Here is a 25,689-nt window from a genome sequence, read left to right on the forward strand (position 1 = left end):
CTTTCTGTTATCTTTACCTCAATTAAAAATGTGAGGATTGACCTGGCAGAGTCTCATTTTTGAGCTGTAGGCTACTGCAGTTTCTGCTTTGTGTGGCCAGTGAAAATGAGGGTAATCTCCATCATGAGAGCTGAATAGACCAAGAGACATCTCATCTCCCCCAGGAGGTGACTAATCCAAACTTAATCCAGGAAGATAAAAATGCATTTTAAGGAAGTATCTTAGCATAGATCTAAAATCTAAAAAACATGATGAAATTCAAAAATAAACTTGTGTGTTTATGTGCTTATATGAATATGGGTAGGAATGGGAGTATTTCCAAGTAACTTCCTATTTCAGATTCTTAAACCTCTTTCTGAGAAAACCCAGATGTCAATTTTTTCCTGACTGTGAGTAGTTAGTTTGTCCCCAGTAGCGGGAGGACAAGCAGCTATTGCTTGTCATGTTTATCCTAAATGTGACAACAGACAATCCCTAACTGTGTAACTCTCTCTTCTCCTCCTCCACATGGCATACTCACTTAGTTGCTTCAATGATATCCAACTGGGCTCCATCCCAATTATTTGCTTTTCTGGTAATCATCCATATTTCCATGAAAAAAATAAAGTAATAGCTTTGGAATAACTTTGATTTTGCAAAGTAGAAAACTGAGCAGACACTCTATCTATGCATCTGGAAAGGAAAGAAGGGAAGATTCTTTTTTGGGGAGGCATTTTCTTTGGGTTTAACCTGTATCCTCTGGTTCCCTCACCAGAGACCTTAAGCTATGCTACATTCCTCCCTGCTCCTGTGCTTTGGTGCCCCATGACAAGGATAGACAAGATCTATGAGATTTTGCACAAAGCTCTGTTGGCACTGATGCCACTGTCTGCTGGGGAAATACCTGCAGCACTCATACCTCAAATGCTTGTGGATTCAGTCTGGCAGGATTCATTTCAGATGACTTAGATCTGCCCAGATGGTATCCCTGTCTTGAAAAGCGAGAGGTCTGGTTTGTATGTGTAATGTCCCCGTGGAGTCTGACAGAGACCTCCTCTGTCCTGTCCCTGCCTGGTGATCTGAGCACTTCTGATGACCAAAAGTGCTTGGGCTTTGTGTTCCTTTGCCATGAGTGTCCTCAGGTTATGTAGGAGCACTGTTTGTGGCCATCTCTTCAAAAGGAATTTCTCCTTTTACTCATGTGTGCAGCAGGAATGCTGTGTGTGTGGCCATACGTGACTTGTGACTCAGGTTTTGATTGACCCAAGTAAGCTTCCCACCAATTTTCCACCTTCACACAGTGGTTGTCCTCTTCTACCTTGCTGATCTTTTGCTACTTTTTCTCATCTGGTTTCAATCCTCACCCATTGCTGCAGCTTTGCCTGTCCTGTTTCTAGTTCTGATTTCTGGGGAAGCTTTACAGAAAGAAGAAAAGTGCAGTTTCAGCAATAGAAATAGATAAAAAATTCTTTACAGTTTCTGCAAACTGCAGTGAAGTGTCAAGAAGCTGGTACAGAGGAAGCTGTATGAAGGGCCAAGATGGACAGGTGCTGGTGAAATAAAAAGGGCAAAGTTGAAGGCATATTTTTGGAGATCCATGGACCATAGATAACAATGTTGCCATGGAGCTGGTTAAGGAACACCTCAGTTTACCTGTTTAGTTTAGCTGTTAGTTTACCTGTAATGATTTAAAAGAAAACACATGTTCAAAAAAATACAGTAGTTATGACCTGAGGGCCATTGGGAATTGAGAGCCAGTTTTTGATAGCCTTCATTCTTAAACTCTGATGCTGTGCACAATAATTCACAATAATTTCTTAGGAACTTGCTTGAGGAGAAAGTGCTGTGATTATTTATGCTTGATGGGGTTTGCCTTTGTTATTCTGGGGACAAATATCAAAGGTTTTGGGAACTTAGTAGCAAGTGAAACCATTGGTTCTCTGATGGGACTTCAAAAGTAGAATTATAATACTGTAAAATATTTATCTTTAACATTCATCGCTTGGTCAGTTCAGATTCCTTTGACCAAATCTGGGATTAAGAAAATGAATTACCCAGAGTTATTTACTAGTTCATAGCACGTGAAATGCTCTAATCACAGGCAATTTCTGAATGGCCAAAAATAAGAACTTCTCACTTCTGTGCAGCATGGTCTGTTTACAGAGTAATGAAGGGAAGGATGTCTCCATAGTAACCTGTAAAACAGGCAAGTCTACTTCTTCCACTTCAATACAGTCTTCAGTAAACAGATTTTACATCTGGTTTATAAAAAAAGCAAACAGAATAAACCACACTTTTGGATTATGTGACTTCCATTACTACTGAATAGCTTCTGGGTTCAAGATCTGTCCCTCTGCTTCCCCCTCTTTGTTACATTTAAAATGATCTGTGAAAGCCAATAAATTTTAACAGATGTGAGTTGCTGTTCCATCAAGGGGTCTCTACCTGAAGGGTTCTCCTTTAGGTGGAGAGACAGGGCATTCTGAATAGCCTTTAAAAGTGTAAACAGATACTGTGAAGAGAAAACATTTCTACTGACTGTAGATAGGGCCAAAAGTCTTAAGCTTACCTTGAGACAGAAAATGTGATGAAGCCTACATATGCAATGGTATTTTCTGAGGGTAAGAGGAGTTAATGGATTTCTGGCAAGGCTATATCATTTTCCTTGCTTGAGATCTAAAAAAGAATAAACAAAACAAATACACACTTCACCTGCCAAAAATCCCAAAACCCAACTCCCCAGAAACCACACCAGAAATTCTTTAAGTGGAGATAACCATGCCTTGAGACACTGGGCATATGGTTTCAGTGACATTTTGAGTTCCCATTCAGTACTGCACTCTATATTACATTTCCTAGGGGGCTCTCCTAGGAAGCAGGTATGTTTTTTCTGGGCAGAGGAAATGAAAGCTGCCTGCTGGTTTTTGTCTGTTGCTGCTTCTGGCAGACAGCTGTGTGTGAACCTCTCCTGTTGGAAGGCAGATACCAGGTGACAGAAGTGAGGTCTGGCACACAAAAATAAAAAAGGATGGTTGAAGGAGTCACTTCAAACATCACTGCTTTGAAGTTCAACTTTCACTTGGGGTAGATGAGCAAATTAAACCAATGGTGCACTGCCTGGAGGTTGGCTGTGTGGCACTGGCATCTGAATGGGGACAGAGACTGGAGAGACCCAGGCACCAGGCTCTAGAAAAGGGATGAAAGGTAGGGCTTGCTCTACAGGGTGTCCCAATCCATTTCTTGTACTGGTGTCTGTACTCTTTTGGGTCTTTGCACTATGACCAAACCCTCAAATTTCATGTGTGGTTCTGGAGAGATGGCTTGTAGGAACTCTAAAATCCAGCTGGTTTTCAGGTTTTATTGGTCTAAGGAAGGTAGCCCTAGGGATACAGAGGGAATAAGCTTCTGGGACTCCCTGTTTCAGCTCAGCTGGTCTGATTTTCTGTTGTTATTTCTCAAGATGGCAGATGAAAATGGAAATTACAGATTGCTGGAAAATAATTCCAGTTACTGTTTATTTTTTTTAAAATCTCAGAAAGAGTTTTATTCTGGTGAAAGCTGACAAATTATGCAGGGGCCAAACATCTGTGAATCCTTATGATATCTGAGGATGATTCTAGACTGTTGAGGCTTGGATAACATGTCTTCCTCTTTCCTTGGAACTGTTCTTATAAAACTGTGGATGTGGTGCTTAGGGCCATGGTTTAGTGGTGGACTTGGCAGTGTTAGGTCCAAGGTTGGACTCAGTGGTCTCAGAGGTTCTTTCCAACCTGAATGATTCTATGATTCCTTTTACTCCATGACTTTCCCCCTCCTTCCAGTGGTAAATATCCACATTAATTTTTGCTGCTCCCAATATCTCCTATTGCCAACTGTAATCTTGCATTAATCAATAATAATCAGAGCTTCCTAGTTGCTGCCATCTGTTTTCTCGATAAAAACTGTCCTCAAAACAATTCAACTTGTGGCAGAGCCCTTGCAGGGTGTGGCGCGTGTGGGATCGGGCGGGGGCTCGGGGCCAGCGGGCGGGATGGGGACACGGCACATCCCGGGAGGATGGATGCTCTCGGGGAGCACCTCCTGCCGTCGCTGCCCAGTCCCTGGGAGCCGGGAGGGTTTGTCCCGCGGTGCCGGCGTGTCCCCGGGAGATGCTGGCGGTGCTGTCGGTGTTCATCTGCTGCCACCTCCCGTCCGAAGGGCGATGACGAGCGGGGAGGGACCGCGGGCATCGCCCGGCGCTGCTGTGCGGGGCCCGGGGGGGCAGATGGGGAACCACCTCCAGCCTTCAGGCATGGGATTGCCATCTCCTTGAGATTCTGGCAGTGGTGCCCATGCCTGCAAGGGCAGCTAGGATCTCAGCCGTCCCGGGTGCTACTGCTGACCCGTCCCACTGCGTTTTCTCCTGTCTCTGCTGTGCAATGGCCTCATTTCTTTCCACAGTTTGTTCTTTCTGAGTATCTTGACCGCTCAGATCCCCCAACCAAAGAATGCCAACAGCTTGGAGGCACCCGGCCAGCAGCAATATCAAGAGGTGAGCTGGCTGCTTCCTCTGGCAGAGCAGCAGTGTGGAGCAGGGGCAGGATTGCTCTCCCTTTTCCCCCTCGGTGCAGTTCACAGCAGTTCCCAGCTCCACTGGCCTTCCCAGTCAGCTCTGGAATGCTTGGCTGGGGCCTGGACACCAGAGCAGGGTGTGCCACACTCCTGTGCCAGAGCTGCTTGCTGGCAGCCAGGCTCTGGCCAGGCTCTGGTCCTGCTGCTGGCCAGCCCACAGTGACTCCATAGCACTGGCCACTAGTAGTTGCTTTTTAATTTGTATCCCTGTGCCTCCTCTCTGTTTTGGGAGGAGGGCAAGGACTATTCTTTGTCCCTGCTTGCTTTTACTTCTTTGGCTTCTTCTCTAATAGCTATTGCAGCTTCCCCACTGCCTGCGGTGACTACAAATTTGAGCTGAATTAATCCCAGACAGGGGCTCAATCTGAGGCAAACTTTCCTTCCAAAATGTTCAGTCTGAAAAGACATGAAAGCAGGACGGGCTGGCCACCTACCTTCCCCATGTTGGTCTCATCCCGGGCAAAGGTTTGTTCTCTCCTTTCTAGCAGGACTGAGAGGCTCTTGGTGCTGTGCTGGGCACTGACCAGGCACACATGGAAGGGAGAGTCTGTCTGCCAGACCTCAGTGAGCAGACAAACAGAAAGCAGCAGCGTGGCTGGCACTCAGAGGTTTTCCTTGCCACCCTGGAAGCAGCCCTTGGTTGCAGCAGAGGTGTTGCTTCTCCTTCCCCAGCTGGCCCAGCCTGCTGGCACGGCTCAGACCCTCAGCCTGTCCTTGTGCAACCCTGTGCTGGCCAGGTCTCGTCCTGCGCACTTATCCCTCTCCATGGCTCCTAGAAGCATCAAGATTTCAGCTTTGGTTTCTCCCTGTTTCCTTTCTCAAGGAGTCTTATTTCATGGCGTCCTGCCCTTTTGTGCTGAGGTTTGTTTTCCTGCTGCCTGGCTGAGGTCAGCATCTGTTCCCACAGTCCCTGCCCAAGGGGGCTCTCTGATACCTGATAACACAGCTGCAGGCCACAGACCCTCTCTGATAACAGCAGGGTGTTAGGACCCAAGCAGCCACTCCTAAATGAAACATAAGGAAATAAATTGCCTTCCTCTTTTTCTTCTCTGGGTCCATGTATGCAAGTATTCCCCATACAGAAAGAGGTACAGGTACCCTGTGGTGGGGTGGTGGGGACCACCACAGGATCCCCTTTCCCACAAGGAGCCTCGTGGCTGGTGTTCCTGGCAAGGGCTTTTCCTCTGAATTCAAGTGCTGCTTCTTCCTTGACCAGAGACTACTAGTAAAGAGCTCCTTCCAGCCTCATGCCTCTGACAGGTAAAATCCTCTGAGCTGTTTTCCTGTGGGATCTTTGGAGTTTTGGAGCCTTGGGGGTTTCTTCTCTGGGTTTGGGTTTTTTGGTGGGTTTTTTTTGACTTGGAGCCCCGAGTGCTGTCATATTTCAAAAGAGGCTGAAATGCCTGAGCAAAAGCACAGAAAGCCCCTGCATCCCCCTGCCACAGTGCTGTGTGGAGCACGTTGCTGTGCTATGCAACAGGCCTTTTCTTTGGAATTCATAGATAATTGCTAGTCCTGTCAGGGGCCATTCATTTTAGTAGTGTAAAAATCACTATGGTTTTATTTCAAGCTTGAGAAATGACTTTGTCAGATTGGGCAAATTTTACCAAACCAGTATGCGGGCTGTGGGCACAGCTGGAGTTCAACAGAAAGAGCCCAGTTCCACAAATACCAAAGGTTCTCTGACATGGTTTGAAACAGGGAAACAAAGTAAATGAGGGAAGGAAGGGCTGGGGAAGTGGGGAGAAAGGAAGGGGTGAAAACTTCCTCCTTTCTGATGAAACTGTTTTCATCTCTTTATTCCAAAGAGAGGTTGTCTGACATATGGGGTTTTAAATGTTTGTTTGCTCTGCCTGCTTGGTTGTTTATTGCTCGGAGAGTCTGTGCTGCCTTTGCTGGCATGCTCAGTCTTTCAGGGAATACGACAGAGTGTAAGGCTGTTTACTTATTTCTACTAGCACTTATTTAGCAGTGAAGTTGTTTTCTGATCGAGGTTTTGCCAGGAACTAGAAACTGTTGCAGGAATGTGGTGGTTGTGGGGATCTTAAGGGAGAACTATTTCTTCCTCTAGGCAGTATAACTTCCATTTTATGCTTTGCTATCACTGGAGTGTTTGGCTCATGGTAGAGGGGAAAGTTATTTTATTCCTGAGTTTTTTCCACATGGAGAAACAAAGGGCAGAGAAGAGGAGGGAGAAGGAAGGTGAGGGAGGTGTTTGTCAAAAGATCATTCAGAGTATCTATGGGAGAGTCAAAGTTAGACAGGAATTTACTGAATCCTTTACCCCTGCTCTGTGAACATCCACCATCCTTACAGCTTCTCTTTTCTGACCTGGCCCAAGTGAATGCAGGCTCTGTGCTGTCCCAGGGCTGGTTCCAGGGGTGCAGCACAGCTGTGTGCCATTGAGGACCTGAGGAGTTAATGGAGGAGCCTGGCCTTTGCCATCAGCTTTGGGCTAGCCTGACTGGAAACTTGCACTCCTAGACAAGCTGACTTCTGTTCTCGTAGAAGTTCATGACCCTTACTAAGTTTCATGTTCCTTTGGCCATGTCTCCATAGGGATGCAATCATTTCTCAAGGCTGTGACGTGAATGCATCTTTTCCTTCATCCTCTTAACTGCAGTGTTGGGAAGGAGCACCTTTGCTACTGAAGCCCATTGTAGTACACCTGCAGACTAAACAGCAATCCCTGCACATCTTCATGGTGGTCCATTGACCCAACATGAAGAAGTCTGCTTTTCCTTCAGAATGACCCACTCTTTTCTCTGTTTTTCCACACAGGAAGAATGAATGACACTTCATTTTATTAAAACCAGAAAGGAGGCTGTTGGCCACTTTGCTCAATATTCTCATCAGTACTGCCCATGAGGTTCTCTGCTTGCTCTCTGGACTGGGTCAACAATATGCTTCTGACCCAGGAGTTTTTCCAGGTAGTAATCTGAGAGCTACTGATGATGTCTAAACAATGCTGTCCTGCAATTAGTCTGGAAAAAGTGGTTTTTTACCTATTTCTGTTCTGTCATTTAAGGATCCTAAACCCCAGATCTTCCATAACTGTCTTTCAGGGAGGCAAAGACTACTTGCTATGTACTGGAATGTGTCCTTTATATTTGATATTAACTAATGGAGACGAAATTGCTCTTGGCTCTGGATATTACTGAATGTTCCCTTTGGGGGCTGGATTCCTTCCCAGCAAATGGTAGCAGCCACCAGAAAAGGTGAGTTTGACATTGCTGCAAACTGTCCCTAAAGCAACCCATGCAACTGTGCCAGCACTAACTCCCTTTGTTCGGATTATTTATTGAAGGTGAACTCCTTGAGCATACAGAACACAGAATGCCTTGTGAGTACAGAAAAAAAACCCCAGAGATGTGCTGGAGGAAAAGTTCTCAGGGTTAAAACCATGTCAGGCACTGCATAGGCTGCAGGCTGCTACCTCCAAGTGCTTTTGGCTACTTGGTTCCAGGCAAGGGGCAGCTTTCCTGGTTCTGAAAGAGCCTGTCATGTCCAGTAACTGAAGGAAGAATTACTACTGTTTAGGGCTTAGAAAGCAGGGAGAGAGAACTGGGATACTTGGCCCTCTGTGCCTTGTTATTCCTATCTGTAAAGTGTGTGTGACAATATTTTACCTCCTTCAGAGGGACATTCCAAGCTAATGAACAGAAAGTGCTCAGGAACTCCCCACCTCAGTGGGAAGCCCAATAGCTTTTAGCTGTGCCCTACCTAAGCAACAAAGAGTGACAAAGGGCATAAACACTTTGTCTCTGAAATGCTGGCTGCTCTCTGCAGCCTCCCACTGTCTGTGGGCTGTGCTGCTGTTGTGTTGGGAGCCTTCTCCTCCCTCTCTTCCAGGTTGCACAGAAGCTGCCTGCAATTCTGTTGGCAGAACTGCTTTTTTAGCCAAATGAGAGAGTTCCTGTGTTTCAGCATCACCATTAACTCATAGAAAATTTGGCTAATGAGCCATAGTGCCTGCAGGCCCCTGAGCACCAACATGCTTCTGCAAGCCCCAGAGTGGGACTGTGCCTGCTACCTCCAGCCTCTTGCCTGAATACTGACTTTTTTATGACATTGCCATTATGCTCTCTGCTGGCTCTAGACACTCAGAACTAACTTTCTGTCTCTTATCTGTTTCTCTGGATATTTATGCTGTAAGACTGGGAGCAGAATGCAACCCTGGAGGCTTTCAGCAGTGTTAGCTTGCCCTCATTGCTAGTATTTCTATATGAGAAATCTGCCACTTCTGCTGTCTCTTCTTTGATATCTTCCCTGAATTTGTGCTGCTGAGAGGCTTCTCTGATCTCTTCCACTAAATGACACAACCTAGAGCGAGTTTAGCAGAAAAGGGCCTCTGAGTTTTAAAACCAGAATAATCTTTGGGAAAGGAATAACTTAGATCTCTGATGGTCCAAAAAGCCTGACATCTGGGGCATGCAGGAGAAACCCAATTGTTCAAATAGTGGAAACATGAAGAGAAAAGTGTTAGTGTCAATCTTAGGTTAATTGGAAAATATTCAAAGGACTTTGTTTTGCTTAATTTTGAGGTTAGAACTTCCCTGGGGTTCTATGAAAAGAATGCAACCCTGGCAGTGCCTTTGAAATACGTAGGAGTGAACTGCAAAGCAAAGAAGTTATTAGTGGGGATGGCTCCTCCTGGCTGGCTGGACAGCAGGAAAATGAAGATGAGAATGTTATGCAGTTGCTCTTGCTTCAAGAGCAGTCTGTGGTGTGACATAAGTGGATAGATATGAAGACATCTTTTCAAAAGCAGATCCTCAGTTCATCCTGATACCCAACATCAAAGATGAGGTTTCCTAGCTCCAAGCTCTCTCCAAATGCACACATGGCCCACGGGAAGTACCAGACACATCACGTGTGTTGTGACTCCACTGGTGTGTCTCAAACACCACTGGCAGCATCAGTGGTAAGATGTGCATTGCTCTGCGGTGAAAGACCAGGTTTTTGGATTAACTGTATGTCCTTGTTAAGGCCACCCCCTTTTTTGTTATCTCTTGTTTTCCTTTTTTGCTTAAACATAAGGTGTTTCAGGGCAGGGAGTGTCTTAGGTTATGTTTTTGGAGTATTCTGCAGAGCAGGAACCTGCCCATGGTACTGGGGACTCTTGGCACTGCTGGTTGTAACCTGTGGGCATGGGAGGGTGGGGACACTCACCCAGCAAGTCTGGAGCCTGCAGAGCCAGTTCAGCTCAGGGAGTCACACAGGGGAGCCTCTGGGGCTCCATGCAGTGAGGGGGGTGCAATAGAGCAACCACCTTCTCTGTCCTTCTCCTTGTGCCAGGGTAACTCCAGCTGGGCACTCTGCTATACCATCTCCAGCAGAGCAGCACAAGTAGATAGAGACTTGCCATCATACTGGTTAAGAAGAAGTTTGAGAGCAGCTCTTTAGCCAGGGAAAAGTTGTAGGAGTCTATTCAGACAGGAGGCAGACTGATTTTCCTAACCTACTTTTGAAGAAAAGGAAATTCTCCAGGATTGTGAAGCTCTTCCCTACTGTTTTGCCTCAGAAGCATTTCAAGCCTTGGAAAGCCTGAAGACTGGTGACCATGTTCAGGGCGCAGTGTTTAACCACATACCCAGATTCAAGACATTGGTGGTGCAGTGATGGAAGGAGAGCCCCAAAATGGGAAACAGTGCCTGGGAAGTGAGCACGCCACCAGCCTGATCAGGACCTCCAGCAGACCTTTTAGAAGAGAGAATCTTACAGGATTCTTACAAGAGCAGAAGTGTTTCTCAACCCTTTTGGCCTATGTGCCAGTTCTACTGATTGAAGAATCACTTCTATTGATTGAAGAACTCTTCCTTCTAGCAGTTTGAATCACAGAATAAAGGAAAGTGGGTGTGAGGCCTCTCTTGGGTTTTTGTTTCTTCTCCATTTTGAAGGCTGAAATAAGTTGTTCTAGTTTGATCAACTCTGTAAGTCACACCACCAAAATCTGCATGGTTCCCCTTCTGCCAAAAGTGGGGACCTCTGTTCTACCCCTGAAAAGGTACCCAGTTCTGGGCTGCAGACATTCAGGGAAGCAATCTGTCACTTCACTTGTGTTGAACCTTCCCACCCAACCCCAAGGTAATGATGCAGGTTTTGTTTTCCTCCTGAATTTTTCTGGCTGGTTCAGGCTCCTAGCTCTCACTTTTTCCTCTGTATTTTACACGTGGCTTTAAGTGCACTGTAGTAAAAATACTTTTCTATACTGTGGGAACTAGACAGTACTTTTAGGCTATCGTGAAGCTCTTCATTGACCTTCTCTTTTTGCTCCTGGAATGCTTAGAAGGCTCTGGGAATACTCATTATTAGCGTTGTGTAATGGTCACAGTGCACTCCAAGAGTCAACAATATGCTGTAAAAAGGCCAAAAGCCAACACCCGGGTGGACTGGCCCCTTCTGGCCAACAAAAAACCTCTGGAGAATTTTAACCTCAAGCTGACTGCTATTACCATTACTTTCTTCTGTGTCATCATCAATCAGCTTTCAACTTAGGTTGAAATGCAATTGAAGACAGCATAAAATATAGAAGAGAAAATTCTGAAGGAGATACCTTATACCCCTTATACATTATCTATAATTATAGACTGAGCATTATATTAGACTGAGTACAATTTTATGTTAATAGAGAGCAGTATCCCTTCTTTAGGAAGACAACTGATGCACTGATGGAATGAATTGTCATATACAGCCAATAAAAGCGTAGTTGGAATTTTAAAAATGTATTTCAACTCTGCAGTCTGCAGGGTCTGAGCTTCTAGCTTTGTTGTTACCTGTTTCTTTTGTTAATACTGAAGTAGATGAGCTGCTTGGGAAGTCTAGATGATCCAAAACAACACAGAGGGGGAGGTCTTCCTGACCTTTGATGGAAGCATAGTCCAGAGGGAATCAAAATTAATGTAAGCTACAGTTTTGGGCAGAGCTTGGACTGATGCTGTGAAGCAGCGAGGCAGGATGTAGAAGAGCTGTTGCCTTCTCAAAGCATCTCCTCCAGAAGCCTCTCAGAGCAGGCCACTGGAACAGCCATTTCAAGTCCATGCACACACACACACACCACAGATAGCTTAGCAGAGGAAAGACAGGAAGGACTTCCTGTATGATATGTTCCAGCAGAGGTTTATTCCAGTGTGCCAAAGGGATCAGGGACAAAAGACACCAGAGCATGTGGGGCTCAGTGGTTAAGGAAGAGTCAGGAACCAATGGTCTGAGGGCACAGGGATGGTACAAAGGGCAAGGCAAAGGGCAGCAACCTATAGAGGGCATGATGGATGAGCAATTGGGGAACGCAGGGTTAAGTGACCAATGAGGGAAGCAATCCAAGGTAGATTGACAGTAGTTCTGCAGGGCACCATGGGGGAAATCCTCTCTTTCAGCCCAGGCAGGGAAACTCCGTGGTAGATCTTTCCAGGGCAAAATCTGGGAGTTTCCCTGAGAGGATTTTAGGATTCCCACAATGCCCTTTAACAAAATGTGTTGAAAACTTCCATTACATAAATGACCATGACCAGTTTTGCAAAAGAGAGACATGAGTCAAAGCCAAGCACGTTTTCTGTGCCTTGGAAATAAATTGCCTCCAGTGAGCCTTCCTAGGAAGTTCAGGCTGTTTACCATATGGAAGTTACCATGGCCTTATCTTTGTGTTGCTACATCTGTGGTCAGGAACCAGTCCAGTTTACCAGAGCAGTTGTGCTGAGCTTCTCTTTGCCTGAAACCTGGGTGAGCTCATCTTGTGTTCATCCCTGTGGTGTTGAACTGCCCAGTTTGCGCTGCTCCCGTGCACCGTGCCTCGTTTGGTTCCTTACTGAATGCAAGCTGATAAACCTATGCCTTGGTTTATCTGGGTATACACAAAAGAGTAAATGACTACAAGACCTGAAAAGGTAGCGGGAAGATGAATGGTTAAACTAGTGATCTAGTTTTCCTGGTTCCTTTTTCTTGTTTAAATGAAATCTGGATTGGTCTAGATTTGGGTCTGATGTTTAATATTAAAGTTGCCAAAAGTAGCATACAGGTTTGGATAAGTCTGGATAAACTTCCAGAGGTCCAGGCATACTCAAAGACTTAGAAGCTTGTATTTCTGTTGCCTGAGTCTTTTACAAACTCTTCAATAACCTTCGCCAGAGTATTCAACCTTTCTGAACTTGGAGAACAGCACTAGTCTCCTATGAGCTGAGTGGTGCAGGTTGAGATTCAGCTAATATTTGTTGAAGAGTAGGAGCTCTTCAGAGGCATGAGAGGCTTAGCTAATATTTGCAGAACACTTTGAGGTCTTGGGATAGATACTGTTACCAAAGGATGAAGTGGTATTCACATGTTCTGTCATGTCTGTGTTGTTTACAAATAGAATAGAATGATGTTTTGAAGGTCAGGGACCTTGAGAACAATAGTGGGTTTGAAGCACTCATTTATTTTTACCAAGTTCAGATGCCTGGCATACACTAGCATTTCATTTATATAAAGGATCTGATCAAACATTTTGGTTGTTTAGAGGAGTTGTTTTGCTTGTTTTCAGGCTGTTGAAATGTCAGATGGCAAAAACAAGCAAGAGCTCCAGATGGAGCAACTGGGAGAGAAACATGACAAAGATGGTAATGGGAAAGCTTCAGATTCACACTTGATTGGGAGTCCCCACCTGTGACTTCCTAACCCACTCTCTGTGCAGGGCCTTGTGCAAAGCAGCTTCCCATGAGGAAGTTCTTCATTATTATGGTAAGCAAAGCCAGTAACAGTTAATTTTCACTGTTCATTAGTCTATCTATGCTGGGAATTGTTTGGGAGCTGCAATTTCATCTGGAATACTCAGCTTTTATATGGCCAAGAAAATCATAAGCAGTCTCCTTTAATGACCCCAAATTTGAATTGGAGTTTCATGACTTACATTAATAGGGCAAATAAATGCCCAGTAGTTTGATCTCATTCACTGGCATTCATGCTGTCATTTGCACCAACAGATCAATCTCTGTCTTCCTAACTTCTAGTGAGGATATAGATTAAATCTGTGTTTGAGTAATGTTGGAAGATGGGTGACATAATAAATGCTGTAAAATCTCTGGTCATAGATGGAGAAGTAAAAGCTGTTAAAAAAATCTATCTAATCAGACAGCTCATTTAACACAAAAAATTTGTCTAACTTCCTCTAGTCTACAGCCAGCTTTCTTGAAGACAAAGGGAGGCGTGATTTTACTGGCAAAGCTAACCCTGATTTAAAATCAGAGTAAACATTTGGCGCAAGTTGCAGCTTTTGTTTGTTTACACTTGAAGCTGTGCTAGTCACTGAGGGCTAGAGCTACAGCAAATTCCTAACGTATGCTGCCATCTAATTTTTAATATTGGTGGTGGCTTATTCCCTAATGCTTTGGAAGCAGAGTACAGTACAGGAGACTGAAATTACCTTGCAATGACGAACTGAAACAGCTTCTTTGGTAGTGGTGACTGTAATGTGGGAATGTACAAAGATGGCATTAGGATGTGCTTGGTCAATCACTACTGTTTATTGTGTCGAACAGTTATTTTAAGGACTCAAAAAAAGTGCTTTAAACTCTTTCTATCTTCACTGAGGCAGAAGTTGCTGAACACCTTGCATGGCTATGTCCTTAGTTTGTGTGCCAGGCTAAGGGATGGGCAGAGAGGCTTTCAGAAAGGAAAAACGTTACGTTGAAAACCACTAATCTGTGATATGGCATGAACATGATCTTTAGTTCTGTCTTGGAGACTGCTCTTCCAAAACACCACCTCAGGAGAGCCATACTCATCAGCAGAGATATTCATAAGCTGCCATCAGTGGCTATCCATGAGCTATTGTACCCAAAAGACAAAGGGGGTGGAAATAATTATCCCTGAATTTGACAGTTCAGAACATGTGCTGTGTAGAGGAATGGAGCTAAACCCATGGGATCAGTGCTGCCTAATTAGTGGCTCTTTGTTGCTGTGCCATAGCCTGTACTGTGCTGTGAGCACACATTCTAACAGGCAAGTTCCCTGTGCCTAGCTCTAGATCTTACCAATTCAGGCTTGACACATACTCCTAAAAACTGATCTGGAGCTTTCAGCCACATAATGCTCTGTCTGTGTGAGTCAAACAACAGGAATGTATGAAATCAGACATATACACACAGTCATAACTGAGCTTTCATTTTAGAGGTTAGTATTCAGTTGGTTAAAACCCCAAGTGTAATGATTATGTGAGAAAGTCATTGTTTACTGGCTTTGAATCCAATGGTGGGAGGCAGATCAGAGGTACTTTGGTATAAAGGTATAGACAGTAACTTGCAGAACTGAGTCCTACTTGCTGAGTAGAAAAAATATCTGACTTTGTTAATTATAGTCCTTTCTGTCTAGTTCCTTTGCTTTGCATTTCTCTGTGGAAGTCAATTTTATCTCCTCTGAGGAAGACATCAATACAGTCAAATTAGAGCTGTGCAGGAGGAATGTTAGGGAGGCTGAAATAATCTAAAATGCCCCTATTCTTGTGTTTTGCTACTGACATAAAGAGACACTAATGTTGAAGCCTGTTGGACTTCCAGGTAGAGGAACACGTGAGGTCTGAGGCCTTCACACACCTTTTATATTTCAGGAGAGAGAAGCAGTAGCTCCATGCTTTTTTTCCCCCTCCAGCTCTGCCTTTTGTGTCAGCTGTCAATAGTAATGCTTCATGCAGAATCAGCCAGATTTTTTTTGTTTTTGTTTTTGTTCTGTTTTGTGTTTTGTTTTGTCTTGTGTTTTAGTGGTTTTTTTTGTTTGTTTGTTTGTTTTTTTTGTTTTTTGTTTTTTTTTTCTCATTTAACTTTGATCTAAATTTGATGTAGTTACAGGAAACCTACTGAAATAACACACATGGAACAAGGAATCCAAGTAAAGTAGAAACTTATAATCCAATAGATGACTGTAATAACCTGTGAGGCTTTCTGTGCTTCCTCCTCAGGTTCTGTTGTAATAACTCAAGATCTTTGAGATTGCTTTGATAATTTTTAATGCTATATTTTTGTGACTGAAATATTGCTTGCGCAGAGCTAATTGCTCCTTGTTATGAATTCTATGACAGAATTTCAGTGAGGATGTCATGGCTGCCTTGTTGCCATCTGTATGAGACATGTGGAGATACAGATAATTTTAAAAAATTTGGTTTTATTTATTTTAGCCAGATAGAAGATAGGTGAAGGGTAGCTGAGTAAATTTTTTGGTTGCTATGGGGTACAGGATGAAAAGAAAACTGATGTTAATGACTTTCTACAAAGGCACCACCTACACATTTATCATTGAACTGATGACCTGGAAATCAAGCTGAAGCAGTTATATTTTAGCTGTATTCTTTTATTGCCAGGTTTACTTTACTATTCTTTTGCAACATTCCCTGACTTTAGCCAGGAGTATTTCACCAAGCCATGGAAAGTCTGTTGTTGTTGTAGAGAAAACTACTCCAGCTCCTGGGGTTTGACCATGAAGGTTCTTGTGGGGTCAGGCTGTGGTGACGGTGTGGGTGATGGGTTGCTGGAAAGAAGCCTTGTCCAGGCTGGGAGAGGTGCAGCAGAGTGGTGCACGTGAGCTTTGTGCACACAGGACAGGTGCCCAAACACCTGGACTGTGCTGGCCTCAGTGCTTCACATGTAGCTGGTATTTGGCCCAATTCATCTAGAGACACGTGTCTATTTAGAATGCAGACCTATTTCTAATAATAATCTTTCTGAAGTGATTGCTAGATAAGTCAATTATCTCACTCCTCTTAGAACGGTAACTATTAATTACTTGAGTTACAGGCACAGAGCAAAGATGATCAAAGCAGATGATGCAATGGGACACTGAAATCCACAGGGCAGTTTAACACTGATGATGTCTGTTCACTGTTTCTGAAATTCTTTGAAGATGGTTGATATGTAATGTTTCTAATTGATTATATTAGCAGGAGTGTTATCTGGAGGGCACTTGATGGGGATTCAGGATATCTCACCCTGTTTCTTTGTATTTGATTGGCTAACTGAGCAAGTTAATTCCTCTTCCTGTGCCTTAGTCATCCCACGATTAAAATGCAGTTAATCACTCATAAAACTGAGATAATTATACTATCCTTTCTAAGAGGTGCTCAGACATTTATTGATTATAAATTCTGGATGCATTTTTGAAGTTATTACAATTTTTTTTGTTTAGATAATAACATCCAACTTTAGTGAATCTGATTTGTTCAGAGCAAGCAAGGAGAGATGGGAACTTGAATCATTATTGGTTTCACTTTAAAGTTCTCTGCTATTTCTTTAAAAGAAACAATAAAAGTTGATGCCAGAGCTCTTCTTTTTGCTGCAACTTGGTGCTTCTCTGCAGTGCCTATTTCTAGTTAAGAGAATCCCAGCATTTGTCAAATGACAACTCTTCAGTCTAATAGGTGGCATAGCACTCTTGTCTGAGAGTGTAAATGTTCTGAACTTAAGAATCTCTGCAGGTGGCATCCTCGATTTAGCAGAGACAAGAATAACATTTATTGCCATTCCTGACAATTCTTACATCCCACAAAGCCATTTGAAAATGTAGAAGTAGATAGCAGAGGATCACATTTAGGTGCTTTGAAAACCTGTTGTGTACAAAATAGCTGAATATCAGCCTGAGGTGTCATCTGCCAAATGTCATCCATTGAAGAAAAGCCTTTTCTAATTTTTCTTCCTTCTTACATACTGCTTCCCTTCTTGATACTTTCTGAAAAACTTGTCATGCTCCTATTTGTCATCCTAAAGAAGAGGAGAAAAGAAGTCCCTGACTAATCTTGTGTTAGTGTAAGGTTATTGTGGCTGGAAGGAAGGTGACCATTTATACCAGTAAGAAAATGGAGAGTTGCTGGTGGAGCCAACACCACTGATAGAGAACTGGCATTGAAAAACTCACAGATTTTTCAAGGTGCCTGATGACTGTTGAAAGGAGGAGATACCTTAGGTCAGAATTACTGCCAGGTATCCATTTCCGTCACAAAGTTAGGGCAGGGAATGCTTCTCACTGTTCTCTAAGACTGGATCTGGCCACAGGACCAACCCATTTTGCAGCTGATTTGCTGCTCCGGCTGAGTCCATAACCAAAACTCATTTTCTGCTTTTGTAGGAAGGGACATTTCTCATAAGAAGCATCACCTGATCTTATTGGAGCAGGTAAAGGCAGAAAAGAGTTGAAGACATTGAGTAAATGGCTTTCCCACTTGGAGAAGCTGATCTTGCTGAAGCAGTATTAAAATCTTTCAATGCAGCCTTACAATGTGATCAGAGAGCTTTCATTCCAGATGTCACTGAAACACCTTGTTGCTAAATTCCAGGTTGAAGGTGCTAAGTCTGCCTTTTATGTGGTGTTGGCTGCAAGAGGCCAAAACTGATGCTGCCTTTCCAAGTGCTGGGTGATGTTCACACAAACCCTGAGCCTTAGTCAGTCCCTTCTCCAAAGAATTTGTGACCGAACAATCAGATAAAGTGAGGATGAAGAAGGTCTTTTCACAAAGGCAGTTTTAGCTGGTATGGGCACAAAGGAAGCTGCTCTCAAAAATATTACTATTATCCAATTGATGTGGACAGCACAAGGAATATATCCAGGTTTCTGCAACATCTGATTTGACCATTTGGCAATAGAAAGAGACACTGTCAATAGGCTTCTTCCACTTGTTTTGGGAACACAGTATCCTCTGTGCAGTCATCTCTTCAAATATCTTCTCCCCAGGATCTATAAAGTGGTACCAGATATGGTCTGAGATGCAGCGAGTTTCTGGCAGAAAATAGGAATCCACATCTGTAGAGTCCTCCAACACAAGGACTAGTTTTCTGCTCTAGTAAATTTTGTCCCTGCCATTGAGTTTTGCCTCCTGCTTTCATTTCTTGCCCTTCTTTGCTGTCAACTCCTCTTCACTCTTCCTGGCCTGGAGGTATTAGCTCCTTTTAGCAGCAATACTCATGTCAGCACATGTCTGTCCTTGCAATTGTGTATTTATATATATTTGCTTTAATTTTCAAATAGCCCATCTACCAAAGGAGATGGCACAGGGCAGATGCAATGGGACCTGCTCCTCCTTATGTCAAGTTGCTAAGGATGTCAGGCTCATTTATGTGACTATTTTCTCATTGGGACAGGCTGCTGCCACCTTCCAGGCTGGTCCTACACTTTGGCACATCTTCACAACATGCAACAGAGTGGCTTTCAAGCCAGGTTAGCTCAAGTTGTGATTTGTGTAAGGTTTGAAAATGTTTGGGAAATGTATTCTTATAAAGAGTAGATGTTATTCATTAGATATTGATGTCTTAATTTCTGCTCATAGACAGAAGTTTTTGTGCCTACAAAATACCAGAAGTGCCCATGCAACTTTCACTGCGATACTTTGGGACCCAAGAGCTTTTGAGATTTTCTGTGTTGGCAAATAGTGGGGAGTCAGGATACGTAAAAATATGAGCTCGTAGCCCACAAGTTCACTGATAAATTAATTTCTTTTGAGACTCAAAATATTCCCTCCTTCCCCAAACATTGAAACTTGAAGTATTCATTTGTTCTTTACAGCATGAACCTTGTGATTAGCAAGCTCAGTGTCTGAGATTATCTTCTCTAAAAGACAATACCCAAATAATCAATTAGCAATAAAATCAAACTAGTTTGACACTGCAACTTCTAAATATCTTTGGAAAATAACTTTCAGAACTACAGTTGCGTAACTCTGATTCTCTGGGACTGTTCATCTGAGAAGGACCAAAGTCCTTCCCAGGGCTTGCATAGAGCCTAGCATTCAGCTCCTATATTTGCAGTTTTGAAAAGTGCTACTCTTTGGGAGCAGAATTTCACAAAAGCCTTTGAAATAATTTAAAAACTGAATATACTTTACATTTGAAAATATTAAGGCTATTAGTTAAGGCTTCTAAGTAACATTGACACTATCACAGCTGTTAATATTGAGTCCATTTAGTTGTTGCCTTGGAGCTCTTTACAATACAAGTCAGCTTAGTTAATGAGTGCAGTTCTGTGTTATTAGTTACCCAGAATCAGCTGGAAAAGCTACTGGCTTTTATTTCTGAAATGGAACTGAATATGCTCAATCTCCACTGATGGGAATGAAGAATCATTCTGTCAATTCCCTTCCTGCCAGCTGATGCCAGGGTCAGAGAAGTAGGTCACACCTTTCTGGTTTTGAGATGGAGCAATACTTATTTTAGACCAATTTGTTCTGAGCACGGAGCTCATCTGCTGGGTTGAACCAGGGCATTGTTGCTTTCTCTAGTGCATTGTTCTGTTCTCCTGCTAATTATCTCCAAATGTTTCTTATGCCTGGAACACAGTAGTAGTGATGAATAATGGGCTCTCTTCTCTTAACCCTTCGACCTGTAATTTGGCTTTCCACTCCCACCTAGATGCTTTCACTTTCCTGCCTCCACCAGCACTGTGTTAGTCTGACACCTGCCTGTATCAGATTTGCTGCCCCATAACCTCCTCTCTTCTGTTCTGCAAATTGAGTAGGAGAGTGCAGGATTGTGGTCGTGGTTCCAGCACTTACTCTCAGGATCATGGTGTTTGTTTTACATGTGTCAGTGTGGATAAAGGGCTATCTCACATGCCTGTGGCCCCGGGGAGGGGAACAGCCACAGTGACTCCAGACCTTCTACTTTGGAGATGACCTGCCCAGAAAAGCTGTTCAAACTGTTGATTTGTAGGACTTGTTGCAAGCTGATTCTCAGAGAGGAGGTTTAATTGCTGATTGCTTTGGGTAAACAGTAGTGTCCCTCAGATGGGGTTTCCTTATGAAGGGTAGGCTGCAGGTATTAGACAGATCACATGTGAACAGATACATGAGAATTGAAGCCTGAAGAAAGCAGGGAGTGACATCCTTGGGTTCCTCCAGGTGACTGAGGTTAGTGGGAAGAAGGAGAGAGGAGACTTGCTGCAGATTAGTCATGGAGGCAGTGCTTGGAGTAAACTGGACTAGGGCATATCCCATCCTACAAAGTAGTACAATGTCCAAACACATTCTCATTACACTCCTTTACTCCTCAAATCCTTTTGCTTCAATTTAGTGGGGTTTTTTTTGTTTGTTTGGGGTTTTTTTTTGTTTGTTTGTTTGTTTGTTTGTTTTTTTGTTTTTTTTTTTTCCAGTTTAGAAAACTGAGCCATCAGCCAGGCACATGAAGCTATTGAAGGCAGGTGTAGTTGCCTTGGGAGGGGACCTCTGGGGGCCTGGCAGGTGTCGTCCCCTGGGCCAGCACTCCCATTTCAGCACAGAGGGCAATTGTGCCCTGGCTGGCACAGTGTGCCATATCTGTTACATCTCCCAGAGTGCTCCCTCAGATCACTGGCAACACCTTTCAGCCTTGACAAAACACTCAGAAGCATCTGAAAGCCTTTCCTCCGTAGAAGAACATGAACACTGAGTGCTGTGAGCTTCTGCTCTCTGCCTGCCTTGGTCCTGCACCTTCCCATGCTGTTTCCACAGAGAAATGCCTCAGAGTAATTGCAAAGGCCAATGCACTGTCATCACATTTGGCATGTTTTATAACTGCCCAGTCTCATAAAACACTGGCATTTGGTTAGGTTGGAAGCAGATCACAGTTGGAATAGCACTGCTCTATGTCTCTGGTGAGAAAGGCTGAGCTTTTGTTTATGTTGGTGTTGTCTGCCCTGCAGCTCATAAGGGCTGGGCTGAGCCTGGTGATGCTTCAATGCTATGATGTTTTTGGAAGCCTCTCTGGAGGCTTCAAAACATTGAAACTGGCCCATACCTCTTCTCTATCTCTCTAGTGTTCTTGTCCAAGTTCTTGTCCAAGTCTCCTTTCAGCTGGTACCACAGCCCAGGAACCAGTAATCAGCTCAGGTACAGAACGGCTGATCTATTAATCCTGGACAGATTGCTGTAGAGAAGAGTTTCCTTAGGCTCATGGCTTTCTCTTTCTAGAGGCAGGAAATGACTGAGGAGGAGAAACTGCCCCGTTAGCTGAAGGCCATGTGACAGTCCTTGGAACTGCTGTCACTGTTGTGTCCACACAGCCCATGAAGTGAGTTTGCCAAGGTGGGAGTCAGTCCCTACAGCTGAAAGACAATTCTTTGTGACAAGAACCTTGATATTTGTAGACTGTGATTACGCAAAGAGACCATGCTGCTAATCTAATCTCACCTTCTGCCTCATTCAGATGAGACCTGTACCTGTAATGTCTGCATCAAGGCTAATAATTCACTGTTAAGCTACAGCACATGTTTTAGGACAACAGCAAATCTTGTTTCAAGAGCTCTGAGGGTGGAGAATAGAACTCTCCCCTACATCATTTGTTCAAGTGATTAACTACTGGCATTATTGCAAATTTTAATTTTTAAATACTCATATTATTTTCGGTTTGATTTTTTCCAGCTTTTACTTTGAGCTTCTGGATCTGGTTATAGTTTTGTTTATTAGATTTTTGAAGTCCTTTTGCATCTCTCACAGTCCCCTGCTGAGAAATGCTAATAGAATTAGATCAAATCACCTCCAAACCTTCCCTTTGGAAAATCAAATAGGGAGATGGAAAGACTTGAGCAGCCTGATCTTTCCTCGCTCGCTGCAACATCTGGAATTGAGTGATGTGTGAGGTTGAATTAATCATCTGTTCAGAGCGGCATCTGACCACCTATTTGATGATGCTTAAATACATCCCGCAGAAAGTACTTCTTTTACTTGTGGCTGTTTTCTAGAGCAAAACCATCTGTGGATATTTTCCACTGCCTAACCCGATGAACCCGAGCCCGGGGCCGAGGGCAGGCGGTACCTGCCGGGCTGCGGGGGAGCTGTGGCGGGGCGCTCCGGGCAGCCACCGCTCCTGCCTCGGGAAACACAACTTGACCATTTCTTACCAGTTTATGGCAATCGACTTCTTGCTTCCAGTTTTCTGTCGCTTATTTGCTATTGCCCTCTAGTGGAAATAGGATGGCTGGTGGCTTGGCTTCCCAAGTGCTGTTTTCTCCCGCGTCTTATTACTCTGGGGCTATCTCCTTGGTTATATGATGTTGCAATGTCGTTTACGTGGATTTTAGCACTTAGCTTTGTTATTCAGTTTTATTCTGTGCAGGAAACAAATATCTGGTCTCTGCAATTGATAACCAATGTGGTGCTATGACTGGGAGAGTAGAACAGACTTCCCTGCTCATCAATGTGCTTTACAAGGGAAACTGCAGAAGGTGTTCCTGTTTCAGGCTTAGAATAATTCAGTCGTGCAGAGTCAGAATTCTGAAGTGAACTTTGTGTATGCTGCCAGCACCCAGCCTGGTACAAGGAGTGATCTTCTCTGGAAGCAGAAATACTGCCTTTTTACTGTTCGTATTTCTATCTGAAGTCTTTGCTTTTATTATAAAGAGTGAACTATTTAAAGCACACTCTTTCCAATCAATCATTTCACTTTGTCAGACAAGCCAAATCATTTATTGAGCGATCTTGGCTAATCAAAGTCTGTCTTCTTATAGAGATCCTAGAAGATGGTTTATTAATGAGACCTAGATTTTTTTTCCCCTGGTTGTAATGCAGGGAGATCTTAATAAGCAATGAATTGCTGTGTCTGCAATCACTTTTGAGAGGCTTAAAAGGAAAACAATAATACTATGACTAATATGATTGCTCTCCCTACACTGCCATCCGGCGGATGCAAAATTCATTTCCTTTTGTAAATGTGAAGGGAAATTCTCCTACTGATATCACAGCTTGCAAACTTGGATCAAGCTGATTCTCACTTGTAACGCAATTTCCAGACCAGTGAGGAAAATGTTGGTTATTCTTTAATTTTAGTTGTTTCATTTCAGAAAAAGAAGATTTCCAGTCTCTCATCTACAAAAAAAATCCTCTATTTTGTAATGGAAACCTGTCTGAATCTTGAAAAAGGGCTCTGAAAACTTCCCAGATTCTCTGCTCTCAGTATCTGGCATGGAGAGCCCAAACCACTCAGCACTGCTACTGTGGCTGGTTTTGGAAAAAAGGTTGAGCTCTGATGTTGATTTTCAGATAATCAGTGTGCAAGCTATTAACAACAGAGCCTAGGGTCAGATGCAGCACTGTATTTTTGGTTTGAGGTGGAGAGGATTGGGGACAAGGATTAAATCTTTATTTTTTCCCTCTTGGGTTGAAGACTGAATGTGGTGTGTCACAACCTCCTACCTGCTGGTCTGCAAGTGGGACCTCCCAATGAGGTGCTTCCCAGTGCAGCAAAACTTGCTGACCACCACTGACTGTGTTGGACACTTCACTGTTCCAGAGGAACCCAAAGAAGTGAGTACTGGGAATGGATGGAGGCAATGTGAAAGATGGAGTCCTTCAGCTGAACATACAGCTGTTAGGGCTCTGTCATTGCCTGCATCTCTCTCTCTTTCTGGATCCTACATAAATGAATGCAACAGCTGCAGCAATAACATTTCCTGTGCTTCTGTGCAGGAGGGCTGTCGAAGTGGAGCAGAACAGGACCAACTCTGGCATTTTGGCTGCTGCAGGTGAGCCAGGAAATCACAAGGAAGTGGCATCCATCCCCTGGGACATCAGGCCCATGCTAGTCATGGTACCAGTCCTTACGTGGGAGCCTTGTGTTTTTCTTCAGGGCCCATCAGCTCTCCAAAGGGATTCTGCAGTGTGGGGTATTTGGGGCCAGGAAGGTCCCAGATGGAAGGTGGGAAGTCCTGCTGCCTCACAGTGCTGCCAGCATGTTCCATTCCTGAGTCATTCCCTTGCCTGTTTGCTTTTGATATTTATTTATTTACCACCGAGGTGCCGGCCCAGAGCAGGCTGATTGTGCCAAACTCCTTTGGTGGCCTGGTGGCTGCTGCCAGCCCTGTCAGAGTCCTGCAGTGCTGGGAGTGTTTCACCCACAGGTGAGGGGGAGAGGATCAAGTTCCTGTGAGAGCAATGCCACCACTGCTCCCATCAGAAGTGTGCTTGGCTCTAGGTAACGAGTGCAGCAGCACAGGGTAAACTACTTTCACCCTGGCCACAGAGCCCCCAGCTCCCAGAGCTGCTCCCTAAACTGCCTGGGAGGGGAGAAAGAGGTTAAGAGGCATATCCTTTTCTGTAATTATATCCTGTTGCTAGAGATATTGTGCTCTGCTTAAAGAAATCATCATAATGCAGCCTCCCGGAGAAGGTAATTACTGTGCATCTTATGAACGGCTGCATGTGAATGTCTGCTCGAGCTGCTGTCAGCAGCAAGTTTCAACACATCTTACATACCAGGCATTTTATAGCCCTAGTTTTATTTGTTTTCATCACCCCTTGCCTTGTGCTTTAGTTTTCATTAGTGGATCTGGGGTTTTTTTTGTTTGTATTGGTTTTCTTTCTCTCTTTTTTTTTTTCTCTCTTTTTTTTTTTTTTTTTTAAGAGGCCAGAGTTCATGTCTTTGATGGAGCATTTGGGTGGTGGCCATAGCTCTTATTTGCTGCATTTTTATTGCTCTGTGGTCGCTTGAGGGGGACAATCTGGAAGATGTTGTTTCTGAGCCATTCCCATATGGTAGGATCTGAGTGGGCCCTGGTTTCCTACTCTGATTTCAGATAAAATAGACTATACCAATGTTGACAAAACTTGGTGTCACTCTACCTCTAGCATAACTGCACAGATTTAAGCCCACAAGACAACTTATTTTTCCTGTTGTACTTTCTGAACTTCTCTCTCTCATGTTGAAAAAGGGTTGGTGAGGGTTGTCAGACCTTTGAGCTTTCCAAAACCAATCACCTGCCTGCCTTGGTTGGCAACCAGTGCACGTGTCACTGTGTGGTTGCTAAAATTTTGGGGGCTCAAAGCCTGATCATTCTGTGCATGGAGATTGCCATGTGTTCAGACCTTTGGTTTGGCAGGGACATTTGAGTCAAAGAGATGGGAGAATACTAAGAGCCTTTGTCACAAGATTGTCACAGTAGGAGTGACCCAGCTACTTTTTCTTTCTCAAAGGTCACTCATGCTTGCCTTCCCCCACTGCTGTGTAATTTACCTTCATATTGTGCATGTAGGGCCACAGTGTGTGACCATCCTGCATTGCTGTACAAACATCCTGTCCATCTCATGGACAGCTCAAGGGAGGATTTCAAACTACTCCTTAAATTTCCTCTTTGTGAAGGCTTACTATTGCAATGCTGAAGCTGAATTATCTTAGTACCCTCGCTGAT

At 43.9% G+C, this 25,689-nt stretch overlaps 1 long non-coding RNA gene across 2 annotated transcripts in view; it reads left to right on the plus strand.

Moving 5' to 3' along the window:
* Window positions 1–19,584: 19,584 nt before the first annotated feature.
* Window positions 19,585–25,689, plus strand: part of LOC310913435 — a 61,058-nt gene continuing 54,953 nt past the window's right edge. For both annotated transcript variants that reach the window (XR_014590819.1, XR_014590820.1), the window contains exon 1: window positions 19,585–19,701. This is a non-coding gene — a long non-coding RNA (uncharacterized lncRNA). The remainder of the gene's footprint in view (window positions 19,702–25,689) is intronic.

This window comes from Zosterops lateralis (genome assembly GCF_965231275.1).
Source record: "Zosterops lateralis genome assembly, chromosome: 10".
Taxonomy (NCBI): Eukaryota; Metazoa; Chordata; class Aves; order Passeriformes; family Zosteropidae; genus Zosterops; species Zosterops lateralis.